General features: G+C 40.6%; 1 long non-coding RNA gene across 1 annotated transcript; it reads right to left on the minus strand.

The window, feature by feature from the left end:
- Nucleotides 1-421: 421 nt before the first annotated feature.
- Nucleotides 422-18,125, minus strand: LOC137856921 (uncharacterized). The gene is made up of 4 exons (XR_011096879.1): nt 17,851-18,125; nt 2,827-2,965; nt 884-996; nt 422-514 (listed from the first exon to the last, which is right to left on the minus strand). It is a non-coding gene; the product is annotated as an uncharacterized lncRNA (long non-coding RNA).
- Nucleotides 18,126-24,080: the final 5,955 nt, after the last annotated feature.

The raw sequence follows: 24,080 nt of genomic DNA on the forward strand, positions 1-24,080 counted from the left end.
AGAGTCCTTGTAGCTATATCCCAAAGGCCCCCCTATTAAATATACAGCAGTTCTCAATTAACCTGATGTTTAAAAAACACAATAGCTCTAAAGGCTATCTGCTTAGGAAAGTCCCTGGTCTAAACCGATATCATTTAATTGTCCCCTAATGCAATTCTGTCCATATGCAAAGACCAGCTTGCATGTGACACTAATAGTAGACTTCATGCTGTGACCAGGCTAACAGATTTCTGTACCCATAAGTATCAATTTCAAGGCATTAGAATACTGAAATTAACCTTGATTATATCTCACAGTTCACAAAATCTGCAATTTCAAAGAATAAGCAAGTAAGCACGAGTTCCTATGAAGTTTAAGCCACTCCAGGAGTAACACAGCAAAGCTCTTTCTGTGAGATCAGAAGGGTGGATATGAACATGATAAACTCACTAATTTCAGCAGCAGTAGTATGGAAGGACAGTGTTGACGTGTTTTCATGCTCAGGAGAGTGAATTCCACCACCTTCCTGAAACACCTGTGACAAGCCAAATCTTAAAAGACTAATTATTTAACCACAGAGATACACAGACAGCTATACTACAAAGTCAACTCGTCAATGCAAAATTAGGTTTCAAGTAAAGAAACTCATCTAAGCTGTTGTTTTTACAAGCTCCAATAAGAGATTTCCAGAATTTCCTAGTACATTTGCTTAAACCTGTTTCAAAAAGGGATGCTGACATTGCCACAGACAAGTGTATTAGCTGCTGATCCTCTGAATTTGTCCCAGTGAGTAGACAAAAAACACATAAGGTCTATATAGGAACAAAGAAAATGGCTCCACAGCAGATATAAATATTTGCATGGGTCTAGTAAAGGGAATTAAAAGTTTTCCTGTGTTGCTTACCTGAATGTCTGAGTTTTCAGCTCCTAGCATGCCAAGTGTTCCTTGCTGGCCAGTTCTCTGGGCTGTCCTATTTCAATTCAAAAACATATCAGTGTGAAGAAAAATCTGTTTCCCTGAAATTAAAAAAAACTGTAAACAGTGTAGAACAATCTTTGTAGAGTTATTGGAATTAAAAAACAAAGCAAAACTTAAGACATGAAATGAAACAACAGGGTGTCCATGCTTCACCCAGAACCCTACAATTCACTGGCATATGGGATTTCCCTTTCTACCTATTGAAAAAAAAAAAAAAAAAAATCCTCTAAGCTTTATTTCAAAGATCAAAGCAAAATTTTTGAAATTGTGATAGTTTTAGAAAAACAAACAAGCAAACAAAAAAACATAGCCCTGAAATTTATCCTGTGGAAAAATGATTTGGTTTTAGGGAGGTTTAGAGTGCAGCTTTTTAGCAAAAGAACAACTTCCAAGCATGTACTCTGTCAAGGGAGAGATGGACTTAGTGGCCAACATGCTGTAATAAGCCTCTGGAGATCCCAGTGCAGAGCCACAGCTTTCTAGTGTGATCCTGATGCCAGAAATATCAGCTGCTAGAAGAGTATGAGCAGCTCTGATTTCCTTAAAAATATAAATTTAGGTCTTGCTAAGTAAAGTACAAATTTGAAGATGTGTACTAAGGGAAGCGGGTATTGGGAAGGGAGCAGAAATGACATTAATTCTGAGCTGTGATCTGATACAGTTCTATTAATAAACTCTGAACTTCACTCCTCTAAATAATTCCTTCCAACAAATGTTTTTGGAGCTCTGTTTCACCATCCCTAATGTTTTATATATGATAAGGATAATATGAGGTTCTCTCCTGTAAATAAGGTCCAGCTGAGCACAGAGAGATGCAATTGGTCCTAGAGAAGGAAAGACCTAGGCTGACCTTACAGCACTGGAAGTTTCTCATCACTGATGGATGGAAATTGCCTCCTATGAGAAGGGGAATCCAAGTAAAGTTCATCAATGAAATTCCTAGGATATCCCCAGGTTCCCAAGAATGTTTAGATTTGGTTCCTAAACTGTTCTTTAAGTCCTTCTCCAAAAAAATTGGATCACTAGTATTCAGGACATGAGAAAGAGGGAAAGACAAATAGGATTGGATCACTGGGGTGGTCTCTCTGGGGGACATCAAAGGATGGGGGCAGTGCAGTTCTGCTCTGCTCTCACTCCATTTCTCTCCACTACCCTGTTTTTCCGTCTTTTGCCCCTTCCTCTGCTGCAACTCCTTTGACATTTTTTATCTGTTCACACCTTGCTGATTCAATTCATCAACCTGACAAGAAGATATCTACTTCTTTTTGCTGAAAAGTTTCTTATTTTTCTGATGTTCTATTTATTGAATCTCCTTTCCATATGGACAAATAAGGAGGTCAACACAAGGTGAAATGCAGAAGAACATAGGCAGGAGGGGGAAACAGACCTCCATCTATCTGCCATAGCAAACTATTAGGCTAACCAATAATCATGCACAAAACTATGCCTGACAGCTCACTCCTAACAAAAGGAGGTGGGTGTTCAGTGGGTGTTCTCACTCTCCCTTCCTGCTCCTCCTCAACAGCTCTTCTTTCCTTCTGCCTTGCTTCAGCTGCACAGTTTCTGCTAGGGTCCCCTCTGTTGGGTCAGTGGCTCTGCTGTCAGTATATGTCCCTTGTAACTCAGCAAAGAAATATATCTCCCTTCCCTTCCCTTCCCTTCCCTTCCCTTCCCTTCCCTTCCCTTCCCTTCCCTTCCCTTCCCTTCCCTTCCCTTCCCTTCCCTTCCCTTCCCTTCCCTTCCCTTCCCTTCCCTTCCCTTCCCTTCCCTTCCCTTCCCTTCCCTTCCCTTCCCTTCCCTTCCCTTCCCCCTCTCCTGATCTACTTTCTGTAGATAAGTGCGTTGAATTGACTAACTGAATCACTCACCAGGAGCCAGACCCATTATAAGTTCAATGATAGATGTACAGAGCTGGGACTGGCTAGGCGTTAGGGTGCAGGACAGTTAAAATCCACTTCTTGACAGTGCTGATCTGGTAGATTGGCTCAGATGGTCCTGTAAAAATGCCTTCGTACACAGAAAACTGAAATGACTCAAAGTTAAATCCAGAGAAAATGTCGGTGATGTTATAGTTCAACAGAAGAAGGGGTCCCACTAAGCCAACTAACTTGCTGTATCAACAGGAAACAAACCATGGCAAATACAATGAATATTTTTTACTGGCTTAAACAATTAATTAGGCCAAGAAAGTATCCAATAATTGCCAAGCTAGTTCAAGGGAGAGGACCCGAGTGCACAGCTCAGCGTGAACAGATCAGGGGACAAAAAGGCAAAAGTTGTTGGTCATGGTTTACAACTTCACCTGGTGCTTTGTGTTTTCACCCAGTTCTTATCTGAACGCCTGCAGCCATTTCAATGCATTTCCATTAACTTCTCTGTGAGGTAGCTAAGGTTGCCTGTGTCTTACAGACTGGGAACTGAGAAACAGAGAGCTCAAACAATTCACATTAAATCTCAGAGAAAATTAGGGGTGTGCCTGGAATCTGAACTTAAGGTTTAACCAAGTTGTGCGGTGTTACAGGGAAGAACAAGTTCCTCCTGGTTCTGAAGGCTCTGATGAAGACAGCGAGCAAAGGACACAAATAATAGAAATCACATGAAAAATCCCCCCTCATCGAACTCCTCACAGAAGCCTTGCTTATTCAGTATATACTGTCTTCCCTCACGACGTTTGTATTATTAAACAAAATTTGTATTGTTAAAGATTTTAAATAAAGAAACTTCAGTGAGTACATTGAGAAAGCTGCCAAAGCACTTAGAGCAGAAAGCTGCCTTTATCATCGTAATAATAGCATGAGAGCTTTATAAAAAAAAAAAAAAAAAAAAAAAAAAAAGGAAAAAAAATCAAGTGTACAAATTATTCAACATTCATTGCCTGACATCCTGACAGCTATGTTAGTCCTGTTAAAAATATCCAGGAGGACGGCACATTGCAGATGGTACTTCATAATGCGTTCACTTAAAAGCAGTCATTCTCTACCTCAGATAGAGCGCAGCTTGATGAAGGCCATAGGACACTTGGTTCAGCCAGTAAAAGCTGCTTGATGAGGGCGTCTTTAGTTAGTTAGTAACTTATCCATTCATTCATTTTATGCAGGGAAATTTGATGAAATTGGAAGGAAAAATCATACCCTTGCACCTCCTTTGTATCCGAGTGTGTTTGTGGGCAGAATCTAGCTCAAATACCCGTCTGCTTCTCCGAGAACTGCAAGTATGAAAAATGGGTTAAAATGCCCTAGACTTTCACCTCTGGAAACAAGAGCTCAAGCCTGGCTTCCTATAGGTTATCCGCGAAATGATTGACTATTTGTCAGTGCCACAAAGCCAATAAATTACTGGGCAACCTGATAGGATTGATTGTCAGAAAACGCCCAGGAGTGTAGGATCCTGCCTGGGATGAGGTGGCTAACCAGGACCCGACAAGTAACCTTCCAGGACACTCAGTCTCACAGCCCACCCTTCTCTCGTCCCCATTCTGCTTTGCAGCAGAAAAACACATTTGCCTAGAATATCACACAGACGAATATTTTAAAATAATACCAAGTAGAGAAATATAATTTTCTTAGCAAACAAGATGTCAACTCGACAGTACAAATGTCATATTTACATTCGTCTTATTAAGATTTATACCATTTAATGCTGGGCTTTAGGAATCACTCTATAAACGGAATATAATTTTCATATAAAAGGGATGGTATTTTTTTAAATCAAGCCTGTAAAAACTCACTCATCAGTGGTTTATGAAACTTGAGTACACTGATGCTTCAGTACTCAATTAATGTCAAGCAATATGGATTTCAATCTGGCTTGAAATATATTTAAACAAATGAAGTAGATACAAATGTTGGCTCTTTGGCCAGCCAGAGCTAAAAATCCATTTTCTACCCCATTTATAATAAGAAGTAATCTGAATGTAATTTATCTAAAGCACAATATGTTTCCCTAATTTTTACATGTAACCATTACTTATAGTTTAAGTAATAGTTATATCCATGGATCTTAGTGCACTTAATTGAAAATGCATGGTATTAAAATGTAAGGCTCCATCCTTCAAAAATAAAAGCATTATCCTAAGGAATAATTGAAACGGGTGAATGGGGGCTGGGAAAAGGAAAAGGAAAGGAACCTTAAAAAAAATCCTTAAATGCAAACATTTCTTCCCCTTTATGTTATATTAGGATCGTGTTTGAATGAAATTAGTCTCTCTCAGCCCCATATTTCAGTTCAGATTACAAAATTCTCTCATCTGATTGTCACATTTTGCGCTGAAGTCAAATCCTTCTGCAGCAGAGTGACATGTCAAGGGTGACAGTGACAAATTGTCACTAAGTAAGGAATAACACATGACAGGGCGTTCGGCCATAATGAGATATATGCATGCCTCGAGAGCGTTTGCAGGCATGAGGCTGAAGGGCGATTGCTCCCAGCACTCATAATGTTGCTAGGTCTCATTAAGACTTTACATGCACTGGAATAGATTTCTAGTGATTAAAAGAAAAATTATGAATGAGTAAATCATGGCAGCAAGTTTTATTTTTATTCATACTTACCCAGAAGTTTGTATAGCTCATAAAGCAGGAGAAAAAAATAGGATAAATAGTATTTTTCCTTTTCTTTTTTTTTTTTTTTTTTCTGCTACTATCCAACACCGCACTGATAAAAGTTGCATGCCCTTTAAATGAATAGCGTCAATGAAATCTTCGGGTTAATTGACCTGATGATGTTCTCTGACACGTACTCATTTGTAGCCATAAACTCTGCATGGGCAAGGTGTTACTCTTCAAATATATAATGATTTTATTAATGTCCCTTTTTGTTGATGTGGGTTTAGAGGTAATACAGGGGCACACCAAAGTTCACAGAAAGGTCTTTAACTTACCCTTTGTGATTTGATTTCTAGTGACTTTTTCAACTTAGTGCCTCTTAATTAATTATAAGCACAACTGCTAAAACCTGCCAAGACTATCATAACATAGGGACTTTTATGAAGAAGGTCAGGCCTGTGGTTAAAGGGATGTAAGAAGTCATATATTCAGCTCAGCCAGTGTCTCTCGCCACCAGGGAAAGAAGAGATGATGTTGTTACAGAGTTTATCGCAGTCCTCACTATAGATCTAGATGATTCAGGGCCAATATAGGAGAGTTTGTGCAAAGAAAAACCTGAAGTAGAGAAGCGGGTAGAGCTTAAGTCCTCTTATTAGAGAACTTATTAAGTCCTATTATTAGAGCTTAGGTCCTCCCATTAGCAAGACTAGGCTGACTGACCTTTCCATGCCTCAGTTTCTGTGATTATGAAAGGCTACATATATAATTACATGAAATCATATGAAATTCATAAATTATATGAATTATATATGAAAGGCTCATATATAATTTTTGTCTAAAAGTGAAAAGTAAAGTCTCACATCATTCTTCCCTACAATATATATCCTGTCTCATTTTGCTTTAAAAAATGAAGAGGTACCAGGATACTTCCAACATTATGGTTGCTCATCCGGTGTCCCAATCTGTAGGAAACTGAAATAATATTTACAGATTTTACTCTTGAAGAAAGCTAGTGAATGATTCACAGAGCATTAAGATCATCTTGTCCTAAGCAGAACTCTCTCATCTTTCTGAAATGGTGAAAATGCAATCATGACACAGTGAAATAGAAGAAAGGATGGGTGCTTTAGAAGAGAGAAAAAGAAAACAAAGAGCCCCACAGTCCAGAAGCTGAGACAGTGACCCTGCTTAGATGTCTGAAGTGAGAGCAACTGCTTGTTAAAACAAACCTCAGTGGCAAATTAGTTTAATAGTCACAGTAATACTTTGCATTTCTATAGCATCTGTCATATAAGACCTTCACAGACTCTTCACAGAACAAACTCTTCCCATCTTGCTATCATATATGTGTCTTTGTAAGTACGGAAAAGTTACAGACTCAGCTAAATCTGTGACAGAGCAGAAATAGGGAAAACACATCTCCCGGATATAAGGATATTTACCAGCAGGATATAATTCTGGATATACAGAACTTATTTACCAAATATCACTCACAATCATGCATAAAACCAGAACTGATCTCAAAAACCTGTTTCCTCTTGGATTCAAAATAGAAAGAATCAAAGAACCGGGGAGCTACTACATTGCTGGCAATGGGAGCAAATCAGGGACACTTCATGCTACAGAAAATAATCAGAGCCCATCAGATTGGCCTGATGCCTCACATCCAAACCCTTACTCATGTGAATGACCCCTGCTGAGGTATTTTTCCTCCTGCCAAGGAGAGCAGTCTGTGCCCTCACCTCTCATTCAGCGCTTCCCAGCCTCTAAGCAGCGGTGCCAACCACCGGCCTCAGCTCTGCCATCCAGACAAAAAAGTCACAGGCCTCTTGGATCCAGGAACAACCCCTGTGGCTGGAGCTGACAACCTTGGACTCGTTGCTCTCCCTGCAATAAAGGAGTTATGCAAGTACATAAATTTCAGTTACTCACTGCTTTGGAGAGGGATTTCTGGATTGAATTATCTGCAGTTATAGCCTTGGCAGTGGGGCCACCCAGGCATTTTTCAAACAAGAGCGACACCTGGGTCGTGGCATCCACAGGAACGGCCTGGTTTATGCTCACAACTCTTAACGGTCCCACAGAAATATGTTTCACAGATGGGATGGCCATTGAAACAAACTGGGAAGTGAACACAATGATGGCAGTTTTATGCATTGGCAATTTGTCTGTTTTAATTTTAGACTTTCTTGATGGCTGCGTTGGCCCTTGACAGCCATGGCCCCCGGATACTGCAGAACAGGATTTATTTTTTATATAGTACCATTTATACTTATTCTATCATAACCATCTACAAAGTAATGTATTCACTGCTGCTATTTATGGAGAAAAATTATGACTATGAGCCTAATTGTTGATTCACACCCATGGACTGCTTTAGTATATTGCCTTTGTTGTTTGCATTATGCCTGTCCTGGTGCAAACATCCAAGAGGCAGTCGATGCTGAGCACAGAGACGTTCCCCAAAGACACACAGAGACTGACACGTTTTGGGGTGTCCTACCCTCATGAGCTGAGCACCTCACACCCTGAGGAGATGATGCTTTCCTGTGTGTCATGGGGAGCACATCAGCCTCTGGGAATTGTCCAGGTCTCTTGAGAAGTAGGTACTGGAAGGCCGCTATGAGGTCTACCCAGAGCCTTCTCTTTTCCAGGCTTAATGATCCCAGCTCCCTCAGCCTCTCTTCATAGGAGCCCTCTGATAATCTTTGTGGCCTTCTCTGGACCCATTCTAACAGGTCCACATCTTTCTTAAGCTGGGCTCCACGTGGGGTTTCACAAGATCAAAGCAGAGGGGAAGAATCACCTCCCTCACCCTGCTGGCCATGCTGCTTTTGATGCAGCCCAGGACACTGTTGGCCTCCTGGGCTGCAAGCACAAATTGCCGGCTCTTGTCGAGCTCCTCATCAACCAAAACCCCCAAGTTCTTCTCCACAGGGCTATTCAATCCACCCATCAGACCACTGGTTAAAGTCTAAGGGAACTACTTTTTTCAAATAAATGAAACCGAAGGAACCAGAGTATTTTGACACCAGGCAAAGAGGAAAGTGTGAGGAAAAATGCAAACAGAAAGGACCACAGGTAAGTGGATGGAGGATCTCAAAACGTATATACATTAGTGTATACTGAATACATTTGGATACCAAAATACACTGAGCAAAGGCAGCTTGATTTTGATTATTAAGCATTCCTTTATGTGGCCATGTATAGTGGAAACTTTCTTCCTGTTAGAGTGGGGAGTACAGATGAGGTAAGCTTTATGAGAACTTACTTGTTTATGAGAACAAAAAGAAAGTGGAAAAAAACAGCATTCCTAAAGGAAAATGTTTTGCTCTTGATGAGTGACATTAAAACATGGCTGGAAAATAGATCCTAGCCTCTTTCCACTTGATGTCATAGTTATTCAGTTTTGCAGTCCATGGTAATTATATAAAGCTTATACTGAAGTGAGAAAAGGCTCACTGAAATGCTCAACACATTCTCAAAGCTATTCTCCAGAGAATATTTCTCCAAGTGATACTGCTGCATTCACCCCATCCCTGTTCCTAGACATGTATAAAGCTACCTCGGAGGGACGGGTAAGGAAAAGAACAGTCTGCAGAGCTGAAGTTTCCAGATTTATCAGTCTGAAGTTAAAAAAAAAAATGCTACTTACGTCTTGTACAAGGGAGGAGACTGCTCAAATAGAACGCAGTGTGTTGCAGATCACTAAAGAAAAATCAGGCAAGCAGGGCCACGGTACGCCTTGTCTGTCACCTGCGCGGTACCTGTCTGCCTGCCAGCCCTCAGCCGTCACTCTGCCTGGGGTTTGCCATCTCAGCACTACAAAGCAGGCAGCAGGGGAGGAAAGGAGCACAGCAAAGGACACAGCAGACGAGACGGTGCCACATTTGAGCCTCTAAGTTCAGCAATATTCACTGAGCCTCCTGCATTCCTTGTGACAGGAAGAAGTCCACAGGCTCTTTACAACACTGGCTTCAGCCAGACCAACTCCAGGGGACAGGAAAAATGGCATGAAGTGACTTTCCCACCATCTCCAACCAAGCTTAAAAATCTGTTCAAATGGGAATTGAGTCCTGAGCCTTTAGACAGAAACCTCTTCAAGCTGAGAGTAAACCAGAAACAGTTCTAGGGTTGTCTCTTTTTTTAGTTTGGATGTGTTACTAACACAGTATAACGCTACAGTCAGCTACACATCATCCCAACTGTAAAAATTAAAAAGAGCTGTTGAATGTCAAGTGATGAAGCACTAAGTGTCACAACTTCAAAAGTCCTGCTTTTCTGGCAATATTTACTTATTCACATGACACATTAACATATGTAATAAGTACATAAAAGAACAAATGTCATATGGAGAAGAGAAGTCAGTGTGTACCCATAATACAGTGAACAGTACCAGAGAAATGTTAGATTTTTAAAAAATTTCTTGACTCGTATACCTGAAATACAAACCCTGTGCTGCACTACCACGTTTCGTTTCTGTGACTTTACAGCACCTCACACTGTCAGGCTGCATAACTATCGCTCCTCTCTTCTGCCTCAACACACCTAACAGAAGTTTCCCCTTCACTGAGTTTTTTCTGGAGGAGTTGAAGAAAAAGACGACATAGAGATATAAAGAGCAATTCTTTAGGAAGTCATTTGAGCGTCTTTAGCTGTAATTTTGTCAGCAAAAGCTCATCCTGTCAGTCCTTAAGTCATATAAGCAGCACACATTATTAAGCCACGATGCTGCCACAGGATTACTTGTATGAGATTATGACCAGATCTTGAAAGTTTGTTTTGTCTCAGCTTTTCAAATGGCACACACTTAACTACTTTGCTTGCTTCCAAATTACGTCTAAGGTCCTTTGCACGTGTCATATGGCAAACATCAGCCAGTTCTGTGAAATCTATCTCTAAATACCTTCAGTAGGAGTTTTTTAAGGCAACAAGGAGGCAAGTTCATTTGCTCTGCCAAATTTAAAGAGCAGACAGCCTGACATACATGCAGCATTTCAGCTTCATGGTCAATGGTCTTTGTTCATTATTTGGGTGTGAAAATAAAGTGTAAAAAAAGAAATGGTGCTACAGCCTTGCCTACATCTGATAATAGTAATCAGTTCCTCCAATAACAATATTATGGTTTCAGTACACATGCAAAGAGAATAGAAACACAAAGTCAAATGCTGAAAATGTATGGGCCAGATACAACAAAAATGCATTATATTTTAGGCCAGTACATCTTAAACTCTTTTCTTCTCCAAAAGAATAAAGTTTGTATTAATAAGCAGCTAAGTTAGCATAGATACATGCTGCCATTTTAGACTTCTAAAGAGCGCAGAGATCCGTGGCTAAATAAATCTCCCAATTTTTAAAGTAGCAGAACAGTAGCAGAGATGCTGACTATGTGCTATTCATTATATAAACTAATACATTTGACAGCTGAACTGAGACTCTCACTGTTACCTTCAAACTTGAACTTCGACTTGACCTAATCCCATATCAAATGATAACAGTTTACCATCTGTCCTTGGTCAGCCCAATGGAAGACTTCAAAGGATAGATTTAATAGCATATAGTTTGGCCTTGACATACAGACTGTATCTGTTCTTACTTAAAGAACAATAAAACCTTGTATTTCATTTCTTTTTCTTTTTTTTTTTTTTTTTTTTTTTAACAGATGGAGGGCTGGTATCTTATTCCATTCTGTCACCCCATCTGGACGCCTTAAATGTGATACTAAGGGAAGCATGGGGTGAGCCCACCAAAAGCTCAGTTCAAGTTGAGATACAGCAAGAGAAGAAGAAAATAGACTGATACCTATCATGCTTCATGGCAAATTAAAGGCATTTAAGGCTGCCATAGGGGAATGTGGAGAAGAAATCGGCACTAACTCCTGAAATAACAATGGCAGAACTTAACAACACATCATTAGAGTGCACTGCAAGCTTTCAAATAAGTAGATGCTTCATCAGTGACAACTAATTGAAAATACACATTTTTTACATGGAACTTTGCAAAGCAACAAACCTCAAGTCTAAACATCACAGGAATTGCTTTCTGGTTGCTGCTCCTTCTGAGATCCCACCCAGCTGAGTTTACCACAGGAAAACCTTCTTTGGGGAATTTAGAGAAAGTGTTTTATTCTCACTGCAAAATAAACAGCTTTGCAGTTTTCTGAATGAGCTCTTCATTACAATCAAAAGTTCAAAAGCTTTTCTATGAACCACTCCTATGCTTTAATACAGTGATGGCATTTTTTTGAATTCAGAGTCACAGATTTTAATAACTTATAGTAGTTAAGGGATGAAGGACCACTAAAGTTGTTTAGTCTGAGCTACCATCAGTTCAACACAGGGCAAAGGATTGACCTCTGTAATTCCGAAAGGAGAGTATATTTTCCTTAATATGAAAACGGACACAGTAGTTGAGTGGTAGTATGATTATAATAAACATACTCCTAGTGCATGCGGACTCTTTTGTCTGCAGATGTTCGTAGAATCATAGAATATCTTGAGTTGGAAAGGACCCACAAGGATTATCAAGTCCAACTCCTGGCTCCACACAGGACCACCCAAAAATCAGACCATATGTCTGAGAAAATTGTCCAAACGCTTCTTGAACTCCATCAGGCTCGGTGCCATGACCACTGCCCTGAGTAGTTTGTTCCAGTGCCCAACCAACCTCTCGGTGAAGAAACTTCTCTTAACACCCAATCCAAATTTCCCATTTCAGCTGAGGTCCTACAGAGACTAAATATGAGGTGTTCTCTTTTTACATCCATTCAGTAGTGCTATAAAACACTAAAGAACAAACAAGGTTCCTTTCACTAAACGGTCATGCAGAGTTTACTCTGGTCATTTATATATGCAGTTTTTAAAGTTCCCTTGAATTGCAGAACAGTGAAGACAAAATCTTTATCAATGGTGGGGTGCTTTCATGGTAAGCAAGAGCATCCACTCCTCAGTTACCTCAGCCCTAATACTTTCAGCATACTTAGTCCTGACATGAAGAAACCTGGGGGAAGAAATTAAGGATAACATTAAAGCAAGTGATTTACAAATATTAAGAATTCATTCCTATTCCTTCCTGAAGTCCGTATTGCTTTGTGTCCTGTATATCTGCAAGATATGAAAAAGTAATGTAATCCTCTTCCCTTTCAGCAGAAGTTGTATGATCAGTCATCAAGGGCAAAAACGCATTATGATGTTGTCATGCCAATCAAAACTTTGAGATATAATGCTAAGTCCAGTGATCAAAGTTTAGTAAAAGTATGAACAGGTTTATGCTCAATGAATCTCTGCACAGACCCCTTAAATCATTTTTGAGAGAAGTATTTACCACATCAACCAAAATAAAGAAAGAATGTGAAAAAAAAATCAAATTGATCCAGACCAAATACGTTTCTAAGTTTTCCATGACAAAGGAAAAATATGCATTTTGTTTGCATTGAAACAAATTGATTTGGTAACTTTTTTATTTTTTTATTTTTTTTTTAACAAAAAAGCAGCGAAAATGCAAGTCAAAATTGTTACAAAACAGTTGATGCCAACTTTCCTCATTTCCACCCCTGTCTTTTATTCAAAAATCGCCACACTTAGGTAGATCACTCTGAAATAAACAGCCTGGTTTTCAGTCTTCCAGGGCAGCACCCCACCTCTGAAGCAATAAAGTTGTTTGAGGTATAAGTCTCTCCTATTGACACTGTTCCACTTTGGGAAACGAGCAGTTCCTAGATCAAAGACTGAAACTTGAGTGGGTATCTCAAACACAAAACTGCATAATTATGTTATATAAAATATATCTAGCTTGAAAGTTCCAATGTAATCTCAGCATCAAATGCACTCTAGCTTGGGAGTTATGTACTCCTCTGACATGTGGGAAGAGCTTGATTTAAATCCCTGTCACTGATTCTTCGGCAAGTGAACACAGGACAGAGCTTCCATGGAGAGCAGCTCAGAAGAGCCGATTTTTCAAGAAACGATAAACATGCATCTGTGTGCGTGCTGCAACTCCTGGCCTTCTGGGCAGTCAAGAACTAGGAAAGGAGGATCTGAGCGTGAAAAGGTCTGTCCTCAGTCAGAGCCCCGGGTACACATTAAGCAGGCCAAGCAGCACGTGAAAGTAAACATCCAAATCCCCAATCCCCACCTGAGCCATGAGGGAATGGCACCTGCCAGCGTTATGAAGTGGGAGCCTTCAGAAATGTATTTGTTTGTCGGCAAGGGCAATTTCTACCCCATTTCCTCTAATGGAAGTTTCTGCCGCTCACTAGCATGCCTTTATCGGTGTGCCTAAGGAGGTAACCAAGGCCATCTGTCTGCTCTGAAATAAACCCTGTGTCCATGCCTTGACGCTGGAGAAAAGGAGCTGAACTGAGGGAAAAGGAAGCACTTTAAGTGCCCCCACCAAACACCTTGGCGGGTCTCAAAGACTCAGCCTGCAGCTCTTCCAAAGGCATTAGGTTGGGGGATCTGTCTGAAGGCTTAAATAAGGTAGCATACCTGTTTTCTTTACAATCTGTCCTTTCTCATCTGCAGAGGGAAAGCAAGTCAAGTGTGTCCTTATACACTACTTTAGTAAAATGGATGTGCAGTACCCACTTCATTACAGCCACCATGGGGATTAAAAGTAACTTGAGCAAATGGCCCCCAACTCCTTCTAATTATCTTTTGAAGACACTGGAAGACAAAAGACACAAATGAGCTAGCTCAAGGACAGCAGAGTCCTCCGCATTCCCCAGGGAGTGGTGATCGTGCAGGCTGCATGAGCCTGGCATCCCACAGGCCTCCCAGGACAGTGGTGGGGACACTGCACCTGCCAACCAGGGAGCACCCAGAGGCCCTCAGAAGAAGGAGCCCCTCCATAGATGCACAGGGTGATGTGGAAAGGCGTCCAGCTTTGTGTCTGGACAATGCTGCCCTCCGATGGCACACTCGTGGTCATCGCTCAGCCCACACCTGCACGGACACCCTTTGGTCTCAGATTTTTCACTTGCTCTCCCCTCAGGCTCCCACAGGAAGGGAAAAGGAGGGGATAAGCAATGATTGATCACTTATTCTTTCTGTCACAAGGCCTCTGAAAAGTATTCCCAGGTGTCAGGTCCAGCCAGCAGAGCCCAAAACTCCGCCTGTCTGGGCCCTTGCACTGGGCCCACAGCTCTTCCCAGCCTCCAGGCCCCCTTTCTCCCTGAAGTCTCTTGGCTGTGGAGCTCATTCCCTGTTAACCTTTTCAGAGGCAATGTAAGAGAGAAGCAAGAGAAGCAGAGAAGTTTAACTGAGAGCGTAAATATTCTTTAAAGAAAAAGAAACATCCAAATCATGGTAAGCACGGTTCTTTAAGAAAGCTCCTGACCACAATCACACTCTCCCTACTACAGGGATCATGGAAACTGCAACCCAGCCTGCGTCCTGAGGCCTGGCCAGTACTAAATCACCTTCCCTCTGATGGGAGAATAAGACCTCACTTGCTTAAAGATGATTTTACTTTGAAAACAATTTCTAACTCCTTTCTGAATTACCTATTGGCAAAGCTCTTCTTTTTGTTGCCACAAAGTGGCTGCAAGTGGCTGTAGTTTTCTGGAGACCCTGCCCACAGCGCCTCTTGACAGCTGTGTATGAATTCCCTTCAATATAATCACTTAGCCTCGATGGCCCCTCTTTGGGTTTTCCTCAACTTACTAAAACATCTTTCCACTACAGTGCCAGTTTCTACCTGAGTCAGTCAAGGCCTGTTGTTTATTTGTGGGACCTGACTTCAAGTCCTGAACATGTGAAAATTTATTAGATAAATACACTGTTTAGTTTACCTGAGACGTGGCACATAAGACTAAAGGCAGCAGACTCTGCTCCACAGACTCTGCTCAGATCCAGTCGGTGCTCTGGATAACAACTGTGTATTTTGTGCACTTAAGGAAGTTGGTTGCATAAGGTGCTCAGATACTCGGATGGCTCAGATATAAGGAGCCACTTTTAGTTAACATGAAATACGCTTCTACCTCTCCCTAAAATCCCCCAAATACCTGTGAAATCAGTTCTCCAACACAGAAATAGGCCTGCCTTAAGCCACGCCAGCCAGCTTCCCAAATTCACTGTGGTGGGAGCTCCATAGTTCTAAAGCAAACATCTAGCTATATATATTAAAAAAGTAACTGACTGTGTGTTTGCCATGTGCTTTCTCAGATGCTTCTCATAACTGGAGTGTTTCCAGTGTGCATATATAGTTTATATATGTTTATAACTTCATAAAGTTTTAAAAGATTTGGCAGTCTCTAAGCCAGAGCTGTGATGTAGGTCTAGTGTGTGTTTATGGGACCTGAGCTGAGGATCAAAATACTGGGAAGTTTCAACTGCCTTTATGGACTTGCAGGTGGACCTAAGCAGCAGCCATAACCCAAGTGAAGAGGATTTCTTATGTGTGTAAGAACCCAGGTTTTCTACAGCAACAAATTCCTGACTGAGCCTAACTGTGCCTAACTGTAAGCGCTCAAATCACCAAATCCCAGGCAGTGCACTGTTCCCAGGGACGTGCAGAGCCCCCTGGCCATCACCTCCCACTGCCACCCTTGGTCTCAAAACCCCCCAACTCCTCTGCAGCCCACACTGCTTTGCATGTGACATGAAACTCAAGCTTCGTGCCTACTCCATTCTGCAACCTCCAGCATGCCCCAGATGCCATGGCTTCAGCCAGCTGGGAGGTTGCTTTGCTTGTCTTAATCCCAGCCTTGCTGTGCCCAAACCATGAGGAAGGGAGAGAAGGGAGCATCAGCAGCTGCCCTTCTAGTTGTGGATGTAGAATTTGTCTTTAGTCTCCGTCAAGCTTTGGCCCCACATCCCACCCCTAAACTTCTCTGGGCTCCTCTGCAGTGAGTCGTACTGCTCCCAACCTTGCTCTGTCCTTGAGCAAAGTTGTGAGCAGTGACACACTCCACTCTGTGATGATTTGTCAATTGGATCTTAGAACTCCATTTCTGGGAAGAAAAAAATCACTTTGCGTGATTGTATAATATTCCCTACATGTGCTACTATATACAGTAATATTATGGCTGTACTATCTCCTGGTTTTACCACCCCACTGTGACATGCTCTTGAAACCTGAGAAATTGCTTTTAATGACAGGCAATAGCTGGCTTCAAGCAGGCAATTCAACAAGCAGTGGAGATTTTGCATATAAAGCTATTAAAATACAAGGTAACATGAAGGGTCAACTTCTTCCCACGCTGCTATAGCAAGCAGTGAGAAGATAAAGACAGAACACATTTCTGTAATGAGCTAATTACACTTAATACAAAAGAGCGTTGGGATGTCTACTTGGAGAGGCTACATTCAACACTGATGGATCTAAGAATGCTGGACACTGTAGTTTGCATTCCTTACAATACCTGAGCATCTGTTTCAAACCATTTCCCGACAATCTGATTTCCCCCCCTTGAAATTTCAGATGTAGGCACCAGTTTTGTTTCCCCTCACTACCCTCAGAAAGTGAAGAATGGCTATTTTTATTACCATTACAAAACACTTTCCACTTAAACCAAACTTGTGAAAACAACAGAAGAATTCTATTGCTTTTAGATATTATTAACATTGTTATTTTCCCATTTTGAGAAAATACCTTCTATGAATATACAGTTTGAATTCATCCCACAAACTGATGAACTGACTGCAATCATAGTGTTACTACGAAACTGACAAAATGTAAATAATTATTTCAAATGGTAAATATACCTGGTCTTTTACTAATGGTGCACTGGCAGCATCCTGTAAAACAATAGCTATCATTTTGAAAAGACCTGATCCTCAAAATGCCATTTGCATTTCCCTACCTGTACAAAGTGAAAGATTTCAGGAACGTAATGGGAAAGATTATGTCAATTGTTACAAATAGTTAAGCAATCAAAAGTTGCTTTTGCACAGGGTTCTTCATCTTTAAAGTGCAAAGAAGTTCCCAGAAGCAGACTATGAGATTCCCCTGTTCTTTAAGCAAGTCTCAGCAACAGACACTGAAAGCAGCATGCTGGCTCCCAGCACACTGCTGTAAGCATTAGGAAGTTTCCTTCAGACAAGGAGGCAGAAATGTGCTAACTTTTGCTCCCTGTAACACCAGAGGAATTCTAGCGTTATAATTAAGGTGACGACACAACCTGGTCAGTCAACCATCTCTTGTCTGCCCAGGTAATTATATTTTAAATGTTAAAAGGCTCTGGTAAATTGGCAGCCACATGAATGCGTGGTTTGTACAGCACATCCATTTGCCATCTTAAGGTGATTAATGTAATTCCCAGACCAGGAGAGGCTAGATGATGAGTTCAGTGCAGCCACTGGTACTTACACGCAACTGACCAAGACAAATAATCCAAGACATACATACCCACGTTAGCCTTCATTTCTGGAAGACAAAGGAGTTTAGAGAAGAAGCTGTATAAATTCCACTACAGACACATCCTTACATTTGGCTGAATTGACAGAGGCTGTTTTATTCCACAAGGCCTCCATAGGATATTAACATTGCCCCTAAATAATTTAGCTGGACAATGAATCAAGAGCAAATGCTTTTCAGGACTTGTATGAAGGACCAGGAGAGGAAGTGACATGTAATGGCTGGGGATTTTACATGCGGTTTAGCACCTGACTTAGCATGTGATGCTGAGCAAGCTGAACAGTGTTTCTGGTCCCCTGTTTCCCTGTCTTTAAAAGGAAGATGGCACCGAGTTCCTAGATATGAGTTCCTCCTACTGAGGCTCTGAGGCTCAATGTTTGTAGAATAGATTGAGTTCTTTGGAAGAAAGACATACAAAATCATTATTGATCCTAAATGTTTTGTATACTATGGTTGCTGCACTCAATAACACAATCAAATATAGAACATGTTTCTGCAAAGCCAGCATGTAGAAAATTCTCTATTGTCTCTTTCTACTTTATCAAGCAGTCCATGAAAATCTTTAGAGTCCCAAGTCAATACTATTTAAAACATCAAGACTGATTTTATCCTCCACATTCTTTGTAATTTCTCTCTCTCTCTCTCTCAAACAGGTAATAGCCTTATGGGAAGAATGCCTTCCCTTCATAATTATAACACACAAAGCTTCAGACATGCACATTTTATGTGAAGGCCTAAAATTCTGAAGGCTCTTATTATCCTTCCAACACAAAGATACTTTCCTGGGGGCCACTGCTTTTGTATGAAAGGATGTGTATTTTGTTTTCTTTCAATGTTACAGTGAAAGACAATGTCATGACCACCTCATAAGCTTACTAGTCGTACATTTTATGAACAATCAAATCCACCTATTGTATGAGTGTAGCTTTATTAGAATATGAGAACCCATAAGGATGGTCTAGGAGCAAACTAATTATTCTTTCCACATAAACAGTTTCCGCTGCATGTCTCTTGAAGTCAGAGGGTGAGCACGTGCATCTTGCCAGCCCTGGAAATTATTCTAAATCAGTTCATCACATTCCAACCCAACACTTCTTCTGATTACAAAGCTAATAGCTTGAAATGGACATTCTAGAATTAACCCTGTGACCTGCTTAATTGGTGACAAGAAGAGCATCAAAGTGTAACGCAAGCACCAGGCTAAGAGTGACAGCGCCTAGCGATTCTTGAGGCTCCACTACTTGAAGCAATACTGGAAAATAGAGATAATTGTAGGTTTCTCATTTCTCTTTTGGCCTGTGAAAGTTTGCTTTCCATAACTGACTTTCAGATGCTACATATATATAGGAAAATATCAGTGATGAGGCACATGATGCAGCTTGATCAGGCACTTGGCTAGTTCAAAGGCACAAGGGAATTTCTGAGAAATGAATGTAGAAGTCTTAAGATGGGACAGTTATTCCGAGCTGCCCAAAAACTCCTTTAGGCCAGTACCTGAATGTTTTCCATCAGCCCAGTAACAGATGACATACATGTAAAAGTAATACAGGCCATGGAAAAATAATTATTTCCTAGATGAAAAAAGTCTTTAAAATTCATTTCCAAAAACAAGCAAACATGAAAAACCCAAATCCTAATTTAACAGACAGGCCGTAACCTCTGCAGGTTTAGCTAGCTCACCACAGACTCAAATGAGCAACCATGCTGGTACAGCAAAGGGGACAGGAACACACAGCTAGGAAGCAGCAAAAGGAAGTGGGGCTGTGCTACTGATTCCATGCGCCCCTAAAATGGCTTATTTGCAATGTGAACCTTCTCCCTGACTGATACCCAGCCTATCTTTAGAAACGTGCAAGACAGGAATCAACTGAATGAGTCTTATTCTCTGAGTATAAGACTTGACAAGCCTGAGTGTGGGTTTTAAATGCCTGAACAAGGAAGGAAAGAATGATTCTGGTGATGAAAACTTTTGGTACGATAAAAAAAAATCCAATCTGAAGTCACACTGCAGAGCATTAAAGATGCCTTTTTATCTTTGGAATTATTTTACAGTTAATTGTATAACAACTCTAGAAATAAAGTCTCTACTGCATTTATTCTTGCTTCTTGGATTTGCAATGGGGAGGGTTTAAAGAACTGTATTTGATCCATTAGGTTTGGGAACTCACAGTACTGTACATTGTTTTAGTGTACTAAATTTAGTTGACTTCTGTCTCTTTCAATTACCCTTCTCAAAAGGACACGTGAAAAATAATGTCTCTCTTTATATCACTTGGTTTGCTGTTGATTAATTCTTCTCTTCTAGTGCTTGCTTGTTTTGTAGGGTAGGGAGGACAGAACAGCTTAACGGGGAAAAAGCCTTAAAAAAGCCCTTTTTTAGGAGTTTGAGCTTGTAGAGTCTTTCCTTTCATATTTATATCTCATCAATAAAATGTCATTGTTGATCAGGACACAAAAGTCAGAAAGAGAATAAGCTGAATCTTAACTCTTGTAAAACAGGCCAGCTGTAAGAAATCCTGAATGTAAAAATAAATTCCTACGCAGGATACCCTCGTTGCTAATGTGAAGCAAAACTAAATATGTTTTACATATTTAATCTACTGACTTATTCATTTTTGCCATAGCGAAGAACTGTAAAGGAACTGCATGCCCTAATTCTTAAAAGAACTGTGTTTCCCATCAGAGGTACTCGTAGACATTTCAGAAATAGTTCAATTCCATTTGGTATCACTTATGGTATGCCCTCAGTACAGCTATGTACAACTCCTAACACCCCTCCACCTCTCAAAAGGAGGTAGAAAGTAGGCATGAATTCTGGGGCAGGTCTTGAACTCATCTTCTTCTTTGGAAAGGATACAAGAGTGGGAGGCAAAGGGTTTCTGACTGTGATGTCCTCCAACCATCAAATAGTAATCAAATACTTTGATAAGAAGGAAGCAAAAAGATGAATGCATTTTAGTGATCCGTTTAAATTTCCAAAATAGTAATTGCTGAACTTGACTGCTCTCAAAAACCTTGTTCTGAAAACAGAAAGAAGCAGCAATGATTTGCCCTGAGTTTCTGCAGAGTCTGAATGATCAAAGACACATTGAATTTTTATTCTCCAACCATTTTTTTAAGTGCTCAGACTGGGCTGACATGCCAGAAAGACAAAAAAAAAAAAAAAAAAGGGAAAAGGACTGTTGGAGAAGAAGAAGGGCTCCATTCAGAAATTCAGTATTTGTTTCCAATTTTTCTGTTGGAAATGTTAGCCTTAATACATTTGATAGTGCTTCATTAATTATCAAGACTAACCTACCACGGAAATCTAACATAGAAAATTTGGCTGTGATCATGTTTGATTGATTCCTCTGAAGAAATACAAGGCAAGAAATCCATATTCTGTAATAAGACCTGGAAGAAGTTATGACAGGGATGAAATATTTTCTAGTGCATCCTGTGATAGTGCTAGTGCAATAAATTGGGTTCAGCTGCAAAGGGGATGATGATAAATATAATTTAGATTACTTCACTTTACTTTTGTCAAATAGGCTGGACTCACCAAGGACAAGATTAGTATCAAAGGCAAAGGTGCTGACATGGAAGCCTACATGGAATAGTTGGATTTTATGACTTTTTGGAGCCAGGCATCTCTGGAGCAGATACCCTAATGTCCCTTTATCCCATCCACCTACCATAAGTTCTCTAAGCTTTCTCTTGATGAATGTCTTCTTCAACCATTGGGACATCACCAATCACATTGGGACATCACTGGAGAAAAACAGACCACTAGAGTTGGTACAAGTGTAGGTAACTGGAAATACCCATAAATTCTGCTATAAGGTATTTAGGTATGCAATTCTGATAGTCTTTTGTGGGTTTAAATAACCTGTCAGCAGATTGTGCACTAGAAACATGTCACTGCATGTGATACTACAGCAGGTATGTTCTTGCCCATAACTGGAATGCACCTATTAGAGCAGAGTTTAAAATTTACCAGTCCAGAGGATATCTTCTTCAAGTTGTGATAAAGGCTAAAAAAGAACAGAAATCTTAATAGAGATTCATTATTTTTTTCTGTATGAACAATGTATTTAATGAACGTTGTTTCTCAGTTAAAGCTCCACTTCACGAGCAGGCAATCATTCTCAAGACAGTAAATGATGCAAGTCCCTTTGCCACCAGAGGTTCAGATCTTTGTTTGGCTGGTGTTCTACTAGACTGATCAACTGTTGGGCATGATATCCCCTGGCACTGCTCTGAAGAATTCCTACATTTAGAAATAAAACTTGCAGTTTTATGATGTCGGATACTCTCCATTGCTTGCTGCTGACCTACATGGGCTATCCATGCATTCAGCAGGTTTCCACAGCAAATAAGCTCCCAGTGGAATGTGAGATGATATGCAAAAATCTTTGTCCATCTTCCCATCTAGATACTTGAGAACTCACAAGATAATTAGAGACTTATTAATCTATGCTGTCTCTCCCTTGGGGAACATTAAGGCATTAAGAAACTCAAACACTTGTGAGAAGCCATACCAAGACAATGTATCTCCACAGAAAATTATCGTGCCTGCAGAGTAAAGGAATACTCTGGTGGTTGAACATCAGACAGTAATATGGCAATTGGCATCTGGATAAAACTGCTTTCCAGAAGAAGTCCCTTCTTCGGTACAATTCTTTCATTCCCAGTTTGAGTGTCTTTTAGAAAAACAAATAGGAGAAAGCACTGTGAACTCTTGGCTTCTCTGATGAGTCTTTAGATGTGGCTGTGCAGAGAAGTAGAAGAAAAATAGATGGAAGAGGGAAAGCAGTATCTGTAGATGCCACAAAGAGATGGACCGAGGAGACGCAGGGGCAGAAGAGAGGAACAGATGGATGGAAAATTAGCAAACTGCAGAGCAAAACCTTGTCCACTATTCCTGTCCTCTTGAGGACTCCCTGCAATATCACACACCTTGCCAAGATGGGAAACCCACCTGACTCACAGTGACCTAATGGGTTCCCCAGTACCCATGAAGGACTCACTCTTTTGCTTCCACAAGGCTCTGAACATTGCACACGTCCCATTAGAGCAATGCTTTCCATATCACCTGGAGTTCTCTGCACTGAAAGCAGGAAGAAATAAGATTGAGCAGGACTGCAAGAGACAGATGAAGGAAAGAAGGTGGATGGTTTTACCTTGCTTTGCCAGGCAGACATGATGAAGAGGAAGCAAAGAGGAAACTGCTGTTGTAGGAAAAGTCCACACCTTGAACCTTCATCCCTAGGCAAGGAGCAGAGGGCCTGTCCAGAACAGCAAACCCATTTCCCCAGTTAGAAGCACAACAGTTTGTTGTGCCCTGGCCTGCACCAATGCCTGCCAATGCCCCAGGTCTGCTCTGGCTTCTTATTTTCAACGCTCTTCAGGGCAATGTACACTTCAATAAGGCTAATAATTAGACTAATGAGGCTAAATAATTAATCTAATAAAGCTAAAGTAATCCTTGGAATAACCCAAAAATTCCCTTGGAAGGCAAAAGGAGAAAGCACATTGACATGAGGTAAGCAAAATAATGAATAAAATTCATCTTGCCATAAGCAGTCCACATCTCACATTCTAGTACACCAGGTGCTATGCAGATGGGTAAGAAGACAACCACCCCTCGAAAGAGTTTTAAAAAAAAGCTGACATGCAAAATCTGTGAAGAACACAGCAAAACATAAACACATTTCAATAAATTTGTTTCTCACTCCTCTGGTTCCTCATTACCTTGGTTACAGTACACTTAGTTAATCAAGGAATTTCAAGTTCAAGTATAAGTTCTGTGGGTTTTCTTAACAGTTATCATGTTGCAGTGTGCAATTCCACTTATGAATTACAATGCCCTATTCAGGCATCTCTTGCAGCTTTGGTTCTATCACCATGCTTAAAGGAGAATTCAGAAGTGAGCTAACAGCCGAAAGTATCATTGTCTTCCTTGCAGACAAGGAGTGCATTTTTAGAGGAATGTAACCTTGATTTTCAGAAATACTGGATACCTGCAGCTCTCACTGGCTTCAGATGATTCTTTGGGCACTACCAAGTCAGGCTTCCCTTAAAAAGAACTAGAATTCACCCCTGAAACAGAGCAGGTTCCACACAGAGAATAAGTATTCCAGTCAGAAACACCCTCAAACTACCCACTCTTATGAAAGTGATTCCTCTGTAGAGAAGGGATAAAAGAGCATTCAAATGTTTCATCGGCATTTTATCTGCTC

Source organism: Anas acuta, chromosome 5 (assembly GCF_963932015.1).
Source record: "Anas acuta chromosome 5, bAnaAcu1.1, whole genome shotgun sequence".
Lineage (NCBI taxonomy): Eukaryota > Metazoa > Chordata > Aves > Anseriformes > Anatidae > Anas > Anas acuta.